This window comes from Dasypus novemcinctus, chromosome 11, assembly GCF_030445035.2.
Source record: "Dasypus novemcinctus isolate mDasNov1 chromosome 11, mDasNov1.1.hap2, whole genome shotgun sequence".
NCBI classification, from domain to species: domain Eukaryota; kingdom Metazoa; phylum Chordata; class Mammalia; order Cingulata; family Dasypodidae; genus Dasypus; species Dasypus novemcinctus.
The window spans coordinates 31,450,093-31,458,957 of NC_080683.1; the positions used below are offsets into that span (position 1 = coordinate 31,450,093).

Genomic DNA, 8,865 nt, shown 5'->3' on the forward strand with positions numbered 1-8,865 from the left:
ATTTTTGCACTCCTTTTCCTGTAAATTGGCTACCCATTTTCCTGTAAAATCTAATTGTATTATTATAAAGCATTTCCATAACATGACATCTATGTTTCAAGAGCTTAAAAAGTTAATTTCTGCTCTTTCTTTTTACATGGAGAAGGTATTTCAACTCCTACCATGTGTCTATTATGTTACAACAGTAAGCTTTATTTTTTGTGAGTGGCATTGGTCTTATATGTTAATTCGTATTATTTGAAATGCCATATCTGGATTTTAATCATCAGATACAATGTTTTTTTTTTTATGTGTCCATGTCTTGAATTTTTTTATAGATCTCACATTTGTGAACAAGTTTTCTTGCAAAGTATGTGTATGCGGGCAAATTTCTCTTTTGTGTCCATTTAATTGTATCATGTAATCCTTGGTATCTTTTCTGTTCATTTGCCCATTCATATGTTTTCCTCCATTGTGTTTTGTCATGTTTTTTGTACTTTCCATACTCCTTTTACTTTCTTTATTATTATCTCAGTTATAGTTGCTCTGTCTTCTTTTTTTTTTAACCTGGTTAACTTGTCCACTGTATTATTATGTTTTTTTCTCTCCTAAATTTGTCCTTTTGAAGTGCTGATACATGTATTATCATGATGCCTATTTTTGAATTAGCTATTTTATCCCATATTTCTTTGCCCCAAATGTTATGGTCATTAATTTGCCAATTATTCAGTTTCTATGATCCAGACCATATTGCCATACCATTAGCTACTGCTCATGAATCTATAAATATGTATATTCTCTTCTTTCTCTTTTAACATTTATTCAATTGCCAGCCACATTGCTATTTATTCTGCATACTGCTATGAATGCCCTAGGCTCTCACTAAGTAGCTTTTCGCACATTTGTGTCTTAAAGTCACAGTCTTTCAGCATACTCCAAAGGAGAATGTGGTGGCACAATCATCTGTAAACCACGCATTTTCAAGTGCCTCAGACAAGAGTGGTACCCATAATCCAACTGCTTGTGCTTGGATCAACTTGCTTCTTGGAAGTTTCAGCAGGTCTGCAGTTGACAATGCTGAGATTTTTTCAGTTAGTGTAGAGGGTTGTCCTTCCATCTGAATGTCCTGCTTGAAAATATATCATTTCCAATTGAGAACACATTGATCTGGCACAATTCTTTTGTGGTCCTTTGGTGTTTGCTTAGCTCCTGCCAGTCTAAGTTGAGGGACTGTCAGCAATATGCTTTGTTTTTCTGTTAGAGTCTCTGTATATCACAGTGCTTCATACAGTGCCCAAGCATTCTTGTTTAATGGAGGGTATCTGATCTTAATTCATGGACATTTTTTTAGTCCAGAAACCTACTGGACAGAATTGAATCTTTTGGTTCCTTATTCATAATGACCATGTGGCTCAGTCATGTGTAAACATAAATTCTAGCCTAAATATAGAGTCTGGTATGCTACCAGTGCTAATATCGGATAGGTTGTAATTGCGTCATAATTAGTTTTCTAATGTTAATTTCTGTTTTTCTCCCCAAGTGTATGTTTTTCTTTTCATTGTTGTTTTGGATATTGGTTTCAACAATAAACCTATATTGGGTATATACTCTTTCAAATAGCCAAAGTAAACCTCTCAGTTTTTGTGCCTTTTCCTTTGTATTGGGTGATTCTCGCTGTTGTGATTTGTTTGTGGTGAGATGTGGTATAGTTCATCCTTTGGAGGGTCAGTATATTCCTAAATTTTTTTACAGTAGTATCTAGCCTCTGCACCTTACCAGTATTTGTAGTCCTGCCTCTTTCTGTTAGAAAGGAGATTATATATATTTTAGTTTTCTGTTCTCTTTAGTCTGTGGCAATTATAATGATGTTGTCAGTGTAAGATAAGATAGTATCCTGGTGTGGATATGCATTAGAAAATGCATGTAAACTTTGGGTTAACAGGTTGCATGCTATTACTGGTCTATTGGGATATCCTTGTGGTCATGCAGTAAACATATATTGCCTTCCTTCCCGTGGTAATACTGTCATTGGTTGGCTTTAACCAGCAATGGGTATTGCAAACAAGTCACTAAGACCTATGGTTTATATACCATGTACTTTTCCTGTGATAATTTTATTAATTAGCATACCAATATCTGATAGTGTTCCTTTCAGTTTAGGAGTAGTCTTACTGAGATTTCTAAAATCTACAGGACATATATATGATCCATCTGGCTTTTTAACTGGCCATCGGGTAAGGATTATTATATTTTCCTTCAATAGCTCCTGTATCTTTTTAGTAATACCCTGGAAACTTCTTTTTAAATTATATTGTAGGGTATTAATTTCTCTATTTACATCTGGTAACACTACAGGAATCCATTTAGCCTTTGCTAATGCTACTGCCATATATTTCTTATTTCTATTTCCATGTGGTACCATAATGTCCATTCCCAATATGTTTGCTAAATTAGGTCCTACTAGGCTTTTAACTTTCATTAGTTCCATTTCTTCTATTATAATATATTAACCCAGTTTTCTATACTAATTTTGCCTCTCAGACCTTTTTTTTTTTTAAAAGATTTATTTATTTATTTCTCTCCCCTCCCCCCGACCCCGGTTGTCTGTTTTGTGTGTCTATTTGCTGCGTCTTGTTTCTTTGTCTGCTTCTGTTGTTGTCAGCGGCACAGGAATCTGTGTCTCTTTTTGTTGCGTCATCTTGTTGTGTCAGCTCTCCATGTGGGTGGCGCCATTCTTAGGCAGGCTGCACTTTTCTTTCGCTCTCCTTACGGGGCGTACTCCTTGAGCGTGGAGCTCCGCTACGCACGGGACACCCCAGTGTGGCAGAGCACTCCTTGCGTGCATCAGCACTGCACATGGGCCAGCTGCACACGGGTCAAGGTGGCCCGGGGTTTGAACCGCGGACCTCCCATGTGGTAGACGGATGCCCTAACCACTGGGCCAAGTCCGTTTCCCATCTCAGACCTTCGATATAATGCTTTTCATTATTTTCTTCATCGTTGTTAATCTGGCTTTTAATCATTGTAATTTGGCATCCAGTATCTACTAACATTACATGTTGCTCATATTTATAATTATCCTTAGAAATGACCATCCTTACATATGGGTGATTGTCCCCACCTTTGGCCAGGAGACATGGACTGCCAAGTCCGTATAGCGAGACAAGGTCTTAATATTTCTCCACCCTTTTTCTTGGTTTACTCTGCTTTTCATTCCTTATTGTCCAAGTTATGTAAAGGGTCTTAGATAGTCTAAAGTTCTTTCTGTCGGCCATTGCCATTGTTTCTAAATGGTGTTCTTGTCTGCCTAAATCCCCTGTTCCTACATTTGAAAGGACACCTAAGGTTTTTGTATCCCATTTTGTTTCCCATTCTGGATTAAATAGGGGTGGTCTTATTGGTTTTTCAAACATGAACAGTGCTCTGAATGTGCAATTTTTATCCTGACTTAATTCTTCAGCAGTTCAAAGTGCATCAATTAATTTGCCAATTTATTAACAATTGTGAAATAAATTGAGCCATTCTCTTAGCACTTGGTGCTGATTTTAGACAATTTTCTTAAATTGGTCTGTTGCTTTTGCTGCTAACTAACTATTGGTACAGCTTTCATAAATCTTAATCAATAGCCCCAGATTCATCAAGATATTGGTGGCATCCCCAGAAGAGGATCAAGTCCCTTTTTTACTACCATAAAATTTGGTAAGGGGGGTGAACTTGGCCCAGTGGTTAGGGCGTCCGTCTACCAAATGGGAGGTCCGCAGTTCAAACCCCAGGCCTCCTTGACCCATGTGGAGCTGGCCAATGTGCGGTGCTGATGCGTGCAAGGAGTGCCATGCCACGCAGAGGGAGGTGTCCCCCGCATAGGGGAACCCCATGCTCAAGGAGTGTGCCCCATAAGGAGGGCCGCCCAGCGCAAAAGAAATTGCAGCCTGCCCAGGAATGGCGCCGCACACATGGAAAGCTGACATAACAAGATGACGCAACAAAAAGGAACACAGATTCCCGTGCCACTGACAACGACAGAAGCGGACAAAGAACATGCAGCAAAAAGACACAGAGAACAGACAACTGGGGGGGGGGGGGAAGGGGAGAGAAATAAATAAATCTTAAAAAAAAAATTGGTAAGGGCCATCTTAATTTCTCGGTGCTAACTATACAAACTGGATGTTTTTCTTCAAAATGTTTAAGTATTTGATTCACTCTAAAGTGAAATGTTTCCTAATTGTATTAATTTGTTGCCCATTAGTAGCAAATTATACCCTCCTTTGGACCATAGAACTAATAGCCACCATGTTTCAGTTGTTTTGCCATTTTGTGAGAATTCTTGCCTTAATCTTATGATTTCTTATCTGGCAAATGCCTTTTGCTCTGTTGTTTTGATAAGGTTATCATCATTATTGTTCTTAGTAGTTTTAACTATAGTCATGGGTTTTCTACCCATCCATCCAGGCTGTGTGGATTATTCAGATGGCCATCATTGCCTGGCAAGGGATCTGGGTAGTTATCTGGAGCAAATGGGCTGGGATATGGGATTGGTCTTTTAGATACAATCCTCTTGGCCAGAACTTTCCCTTTACTTCTATCGTTGTCTATGTTGCTTATTGCTTTCAGTGATAAAGAAGGTATTTTTTCTTTATTTGCTCTTTTAATTGTAGGATATAATTCTTCCAGTCAGATGATCAGGCCAACATCCAGAGTGTTTCCAATCCTAATTTTTTGTCTTATGAGATCTTCTATTGGCTTCCAAGGATCCTCAAATTTCAACCTGTGATTTTTCCTTTTTAGTTGTTTAAAAGATTTTTTCCACATTTTGGGTATTCTCCAACATTTTCTCAGGTTTTTCCTTGAGAAAATGTAAATGCCAATTGAAATAAGAACATATAAAATTCCATAGGCAGTGAGAATTTGTCTAAATAAGAACTCTGTATCCTTTTGATTAATTCAGGTGGGATGCTTTTACATGTGCCTTTCACAAGATTCTTCTTTATATTGGCAGACACTCTCATAACATCTGTGTCCGATTTGTGGCCAGTTGTCTCTTTCACAGGATTCTTCTTTAGACTGGTGTGCACTCTTGTGGCATCTGTCTGGGTACGACCTGTAACTAGTATTTCCTGTTGTTGGGAGGCTAATTCTTACCTTCTAAAAGTTTTTTTTTGTTTTTAGACTTTAGATAAAAATATTGCCACTGTAGTACTATAATGAGGTATGCACCTTGGTATTGGTTCCCTGCAGAATATGCCAGTTGTATAAATGCAATTATCACAACAAACTGAAAGCAGATAAAAGTAAAAGTAAATTCAATACTTGAAAGGAGATTTGACATGTCAATAGTTTGAGTGCTCAATGCAGTTTATTTTACTTAATCACAAGCTGTCGACAAAACCAGTATGCGTTAAGTAGATCAAGGGCACACAATACATTTAAAGGTGAAAGATAACCAGGGTCTAAAGACCATTGGCTCAAGGGCCAAAAGAAGGAAGGTGGGTGCCTTTAATGAGAGGTCTTGGGAACTGGATCAGACCTGGTAATAGAGTGTCCAAAGCAGAAAACGGCGAGGTTCGCTGTGAGCCTCAGAGCATAGCACAGTATTGGAGCCGGAAGTCAGAAAGACCAGGTGTCGACCTGCCTCTGCTGGATGTTCACTAAAGTGGCATCTGCACTGCATTTTCTTTCTACCTTTTCTATCTTTTTAATTAGGGGAAAGTGTGCAAGCAACCCTCCACCAACACAAATTATGCAGTTGAGTTTTCCCCAAGTGTGGAAATCTCAGGGGTCAGCAGATCCCGAGTGCAATGGATAAATCTTGCCTTGGGAAAACCACCCTCATGATTATGGTGTTTTCCCTGCCAGGTAAGCGCGCTGGGTTTTTATGCCTCAGAGATCTGGTTGGTAATGTCCTTATCAAGAAAGAGTTTCTCTGGCAGGCCTCAGGTGAGTCCATATCATATCCTGGCATGAGTGTCTGGGTATTACTTGTTATAAAAACATGCTTTTCTCAATTTGTTTACATTTAAGTAGTGCTCAACATATTTACAATGATTTTAGGATTCCAGATCATTAACATCATCTCAATTCACAGCAGTACTTGTGAGCAAGGTCAAGGAGGAATTTACCTATGCTATACTTGGATCAAATTTGGACAGCATTCATGCAGATGTCAGGTTAGTTGAAGTACCTAATCACTGCTTTCGCGTGCCTCAGTGCTGGTTTTGTAATTTGCTTACTGAAAGAGCCCTCCTTAATCTTTGTGTGCTTGAGTGATGCTTACTCCAAAAATATAGTTTCTTTCTCCCATTTTACCTTAAACAAGTGTCCTTTATCTGCTTCCACTCCTAAGTTTGTAGATTTCTTAGCAGATTTATTCACTAAAACTCATAGTTAAATCCAAGAAAACTTTCAAATAACATACCAAAAGGTTGGATGTTTAACCCAGGAATTTCCACATTAAAAATTAAAATAAATATAGATTAACACTTTCCGTTGTATGATAATTCTGGAATTGTGGGTTAGACTTCATTGTTTTAAAAAGTGATTCTGATGTATGACCCTGTTGGAAAAATAAAAATCTCTGTTTTAATTTGTTAAATGCAAATTGATTGATTAATTTAGTGGGAAGTTTGTTAATTATACTCACTCTTAATCACAGATCACTGCAGTACAATTGAAACAACTTAAGGTTTGCAAAAGCTTTGTGTAAATCCCACTCTGCCACTTGTTAGATTTGTGCCTTGGGCAAGTCACTTACTCTCTCTGAGCTTCCATTTCCTCAATTTTGGAAAATGGGGATAATATCTTCCATGAGAAAGGTTTGTCAATACCTCAAAAATTCTAAATGGAAGGACTTGTCAAGAAGTGGGCAATACTTTTCTAAGAACCTAAGGTCATATGTAAGAGATCTGTGGATTAGATTGATCAGAAAGATAACTTATTTGAAGAGATTTGTTAACCTGGAAGACATTATCCCAATATCCTGCTTCAGATGATACATCTCTCACAGCTTCTCCCTGATGCCATGGTCTCATCCCTAAATGCAGTCCTCTAGGGTCCTGTTAAGTTGGCTCTGCCAGAAGCCCCTGAATGTCAGCCCTGGTCATTAGGAAACACTCTTGCCTTGGTGTTTGTGAAACAGGAGCTTGCCCTCACTGCAACCTAGCAACAGGAATGGAAGTTACGGAAAGGCAGGTTGTACCCTACTGAGTCAGCTGATTTCATGTACTAGTTATGTATTAGTCAGGATTTTCTAGGGGAACAGAACCAACAGGAGATATCTGTAAATAGTATAAAATTTTACAAAATTGTCTCACACGTTGGTGGGGATGCACAAGTCCAAATTCCATAGGGCAGGCTGCAAACCAGGGACTCCTATGAAGGTCCTTGTTGAGTTCCCTAGGAGATGCTGGCTGTCCAAAGCAGAGATGGGAATTCCTCTTCTGAATGCTGAAATCACTTCCCCCTTTAAAGCACTGTCCCAATTTCCTTTTTATTATTGTCATCTTTTTAAGATAAAAGAATTTGTGAGTGATAATTCTTCTGGTTAAATATTTTATTTTTCCAAAATTATCCAACAATTCGACAATATTTATTGAGAATTTCCTGGGTGCTAGACTCTGGCAAGGTGCAGGGGGAAGCAGCAGTGAATATGGGTAGTGGAGTCTCTGTCCTTATAGAGCTTACAGGCTAAGTAGGTGGGGGGCAGGGAGTATAGGCAGATAGTTGAGGAATGTGGAGTAACTGGGCTCTGAAGAGAAGAATTGGCTGCTGATGGGTCGCATGACCATGTATGTAATGAGAGTCTGGTAGGTCAAAGGTAGAGGGTCCAGTCCTATTTAAAGTTCAACTATTTTTCATGTTTAGTATTGAGTACAATATATATGTGCTTCTGCCAAAACACTACCAACAAATGTTTATTAGCTTTTCAAGGTTTGCTTGAAGTCACAGAATAGAAAGTATAGTTAAGATTTTGGAGTATTGTTTTATGGTGATGAAATGGGAAGAGACAAGAGTATAGTGATTAAGATGAGCTTGATTAAATACAAAGCAAAACAAAACCATAAACTTATCTCTGGGCTCCATTTCCAGAGAGCCTGATTCACAGATATAGTTTAGGGTCCAAGAATTTTAAATTGCAACAAGGCCCCTGGGAATGGTATGTTATGATGGAATTTGGTAGGATATGAGTGTGGAGAGCGATGTACCTCTACCAGTGGGGTAATCCTCTCAGAGATTAAAATTACATTTGTTTTATTTTCTTAAATTAGGAAATTTGCCTCTCTGACTCAGTGAATCTGGGAACTTGAAATCCATCTGGATCATGGAGAGTTGCGTCCTTTAGGAGGATGGGTGGAGGACACCTTGCAATGAAATAGAGTGAGACCCTGATTGTTTTGGAAGAAAATAGTTGCCAGATCTGTAGAGAAGTGTGAATCACCAGGAAGTTACAGGAAGTGAGGCTTTGGAAGACCTGTGGCAGAAGGTCCCAGAGGGTATCTAGACTCAAGGTTCTAGGAGCTGGCTGGCTTCCTACAGATATCTGGGAGTGAATTGAAAAGCTAACACTGGAGGTGCTTCATTCAGCCTTTTAAGGTCAAAGGGTCCCGTTTCTGAATATGACACTTGGGTTTTGTCTTTTCCTCAAGGGCTGCCAGTGGGCTCTGGCCAGTGTGGTTCCAGATCAGGAGGTATAGCCTCTGCCAACCCTCAGGAGCCCTTTATGGTGTGGCAGAACCTCACCTCCGTGAAGCCTACATCTTCCACTGCAGCCCCTACTGCTGTGGCCTCAAACTTGTTAGTTGACAGAGCATTGAATGAACTGTAACAGAAAGAGCCTGGGCAAATACTTTCAAAGATTCACTCATGTGAATCTCAGCATCTATACTTACCTAG

At 39.0% G+C, this 8,865-nt stretch overlaps 1 non-coding gene across 1 annotated transcript; it reads right to left on the bottom strand.

Annotated features, from left to right (window-relative positions):
* Positions 1 to 5,676: 5,676 nt before the first annotated feature.
* LOC111759995 (U1 spliceosomal RNA) lies at positions 5,677 to 5,840 on the bottom strand. The gene has a single exon (XR_002793811.2). It is a non-coding gene; the product is annotated as a U1 spliceosomal RNA (small nuclear RNA).
* Between the last annotated feature and the right edge of the window lie 3,025 nt (positions 5,841 to 8,865).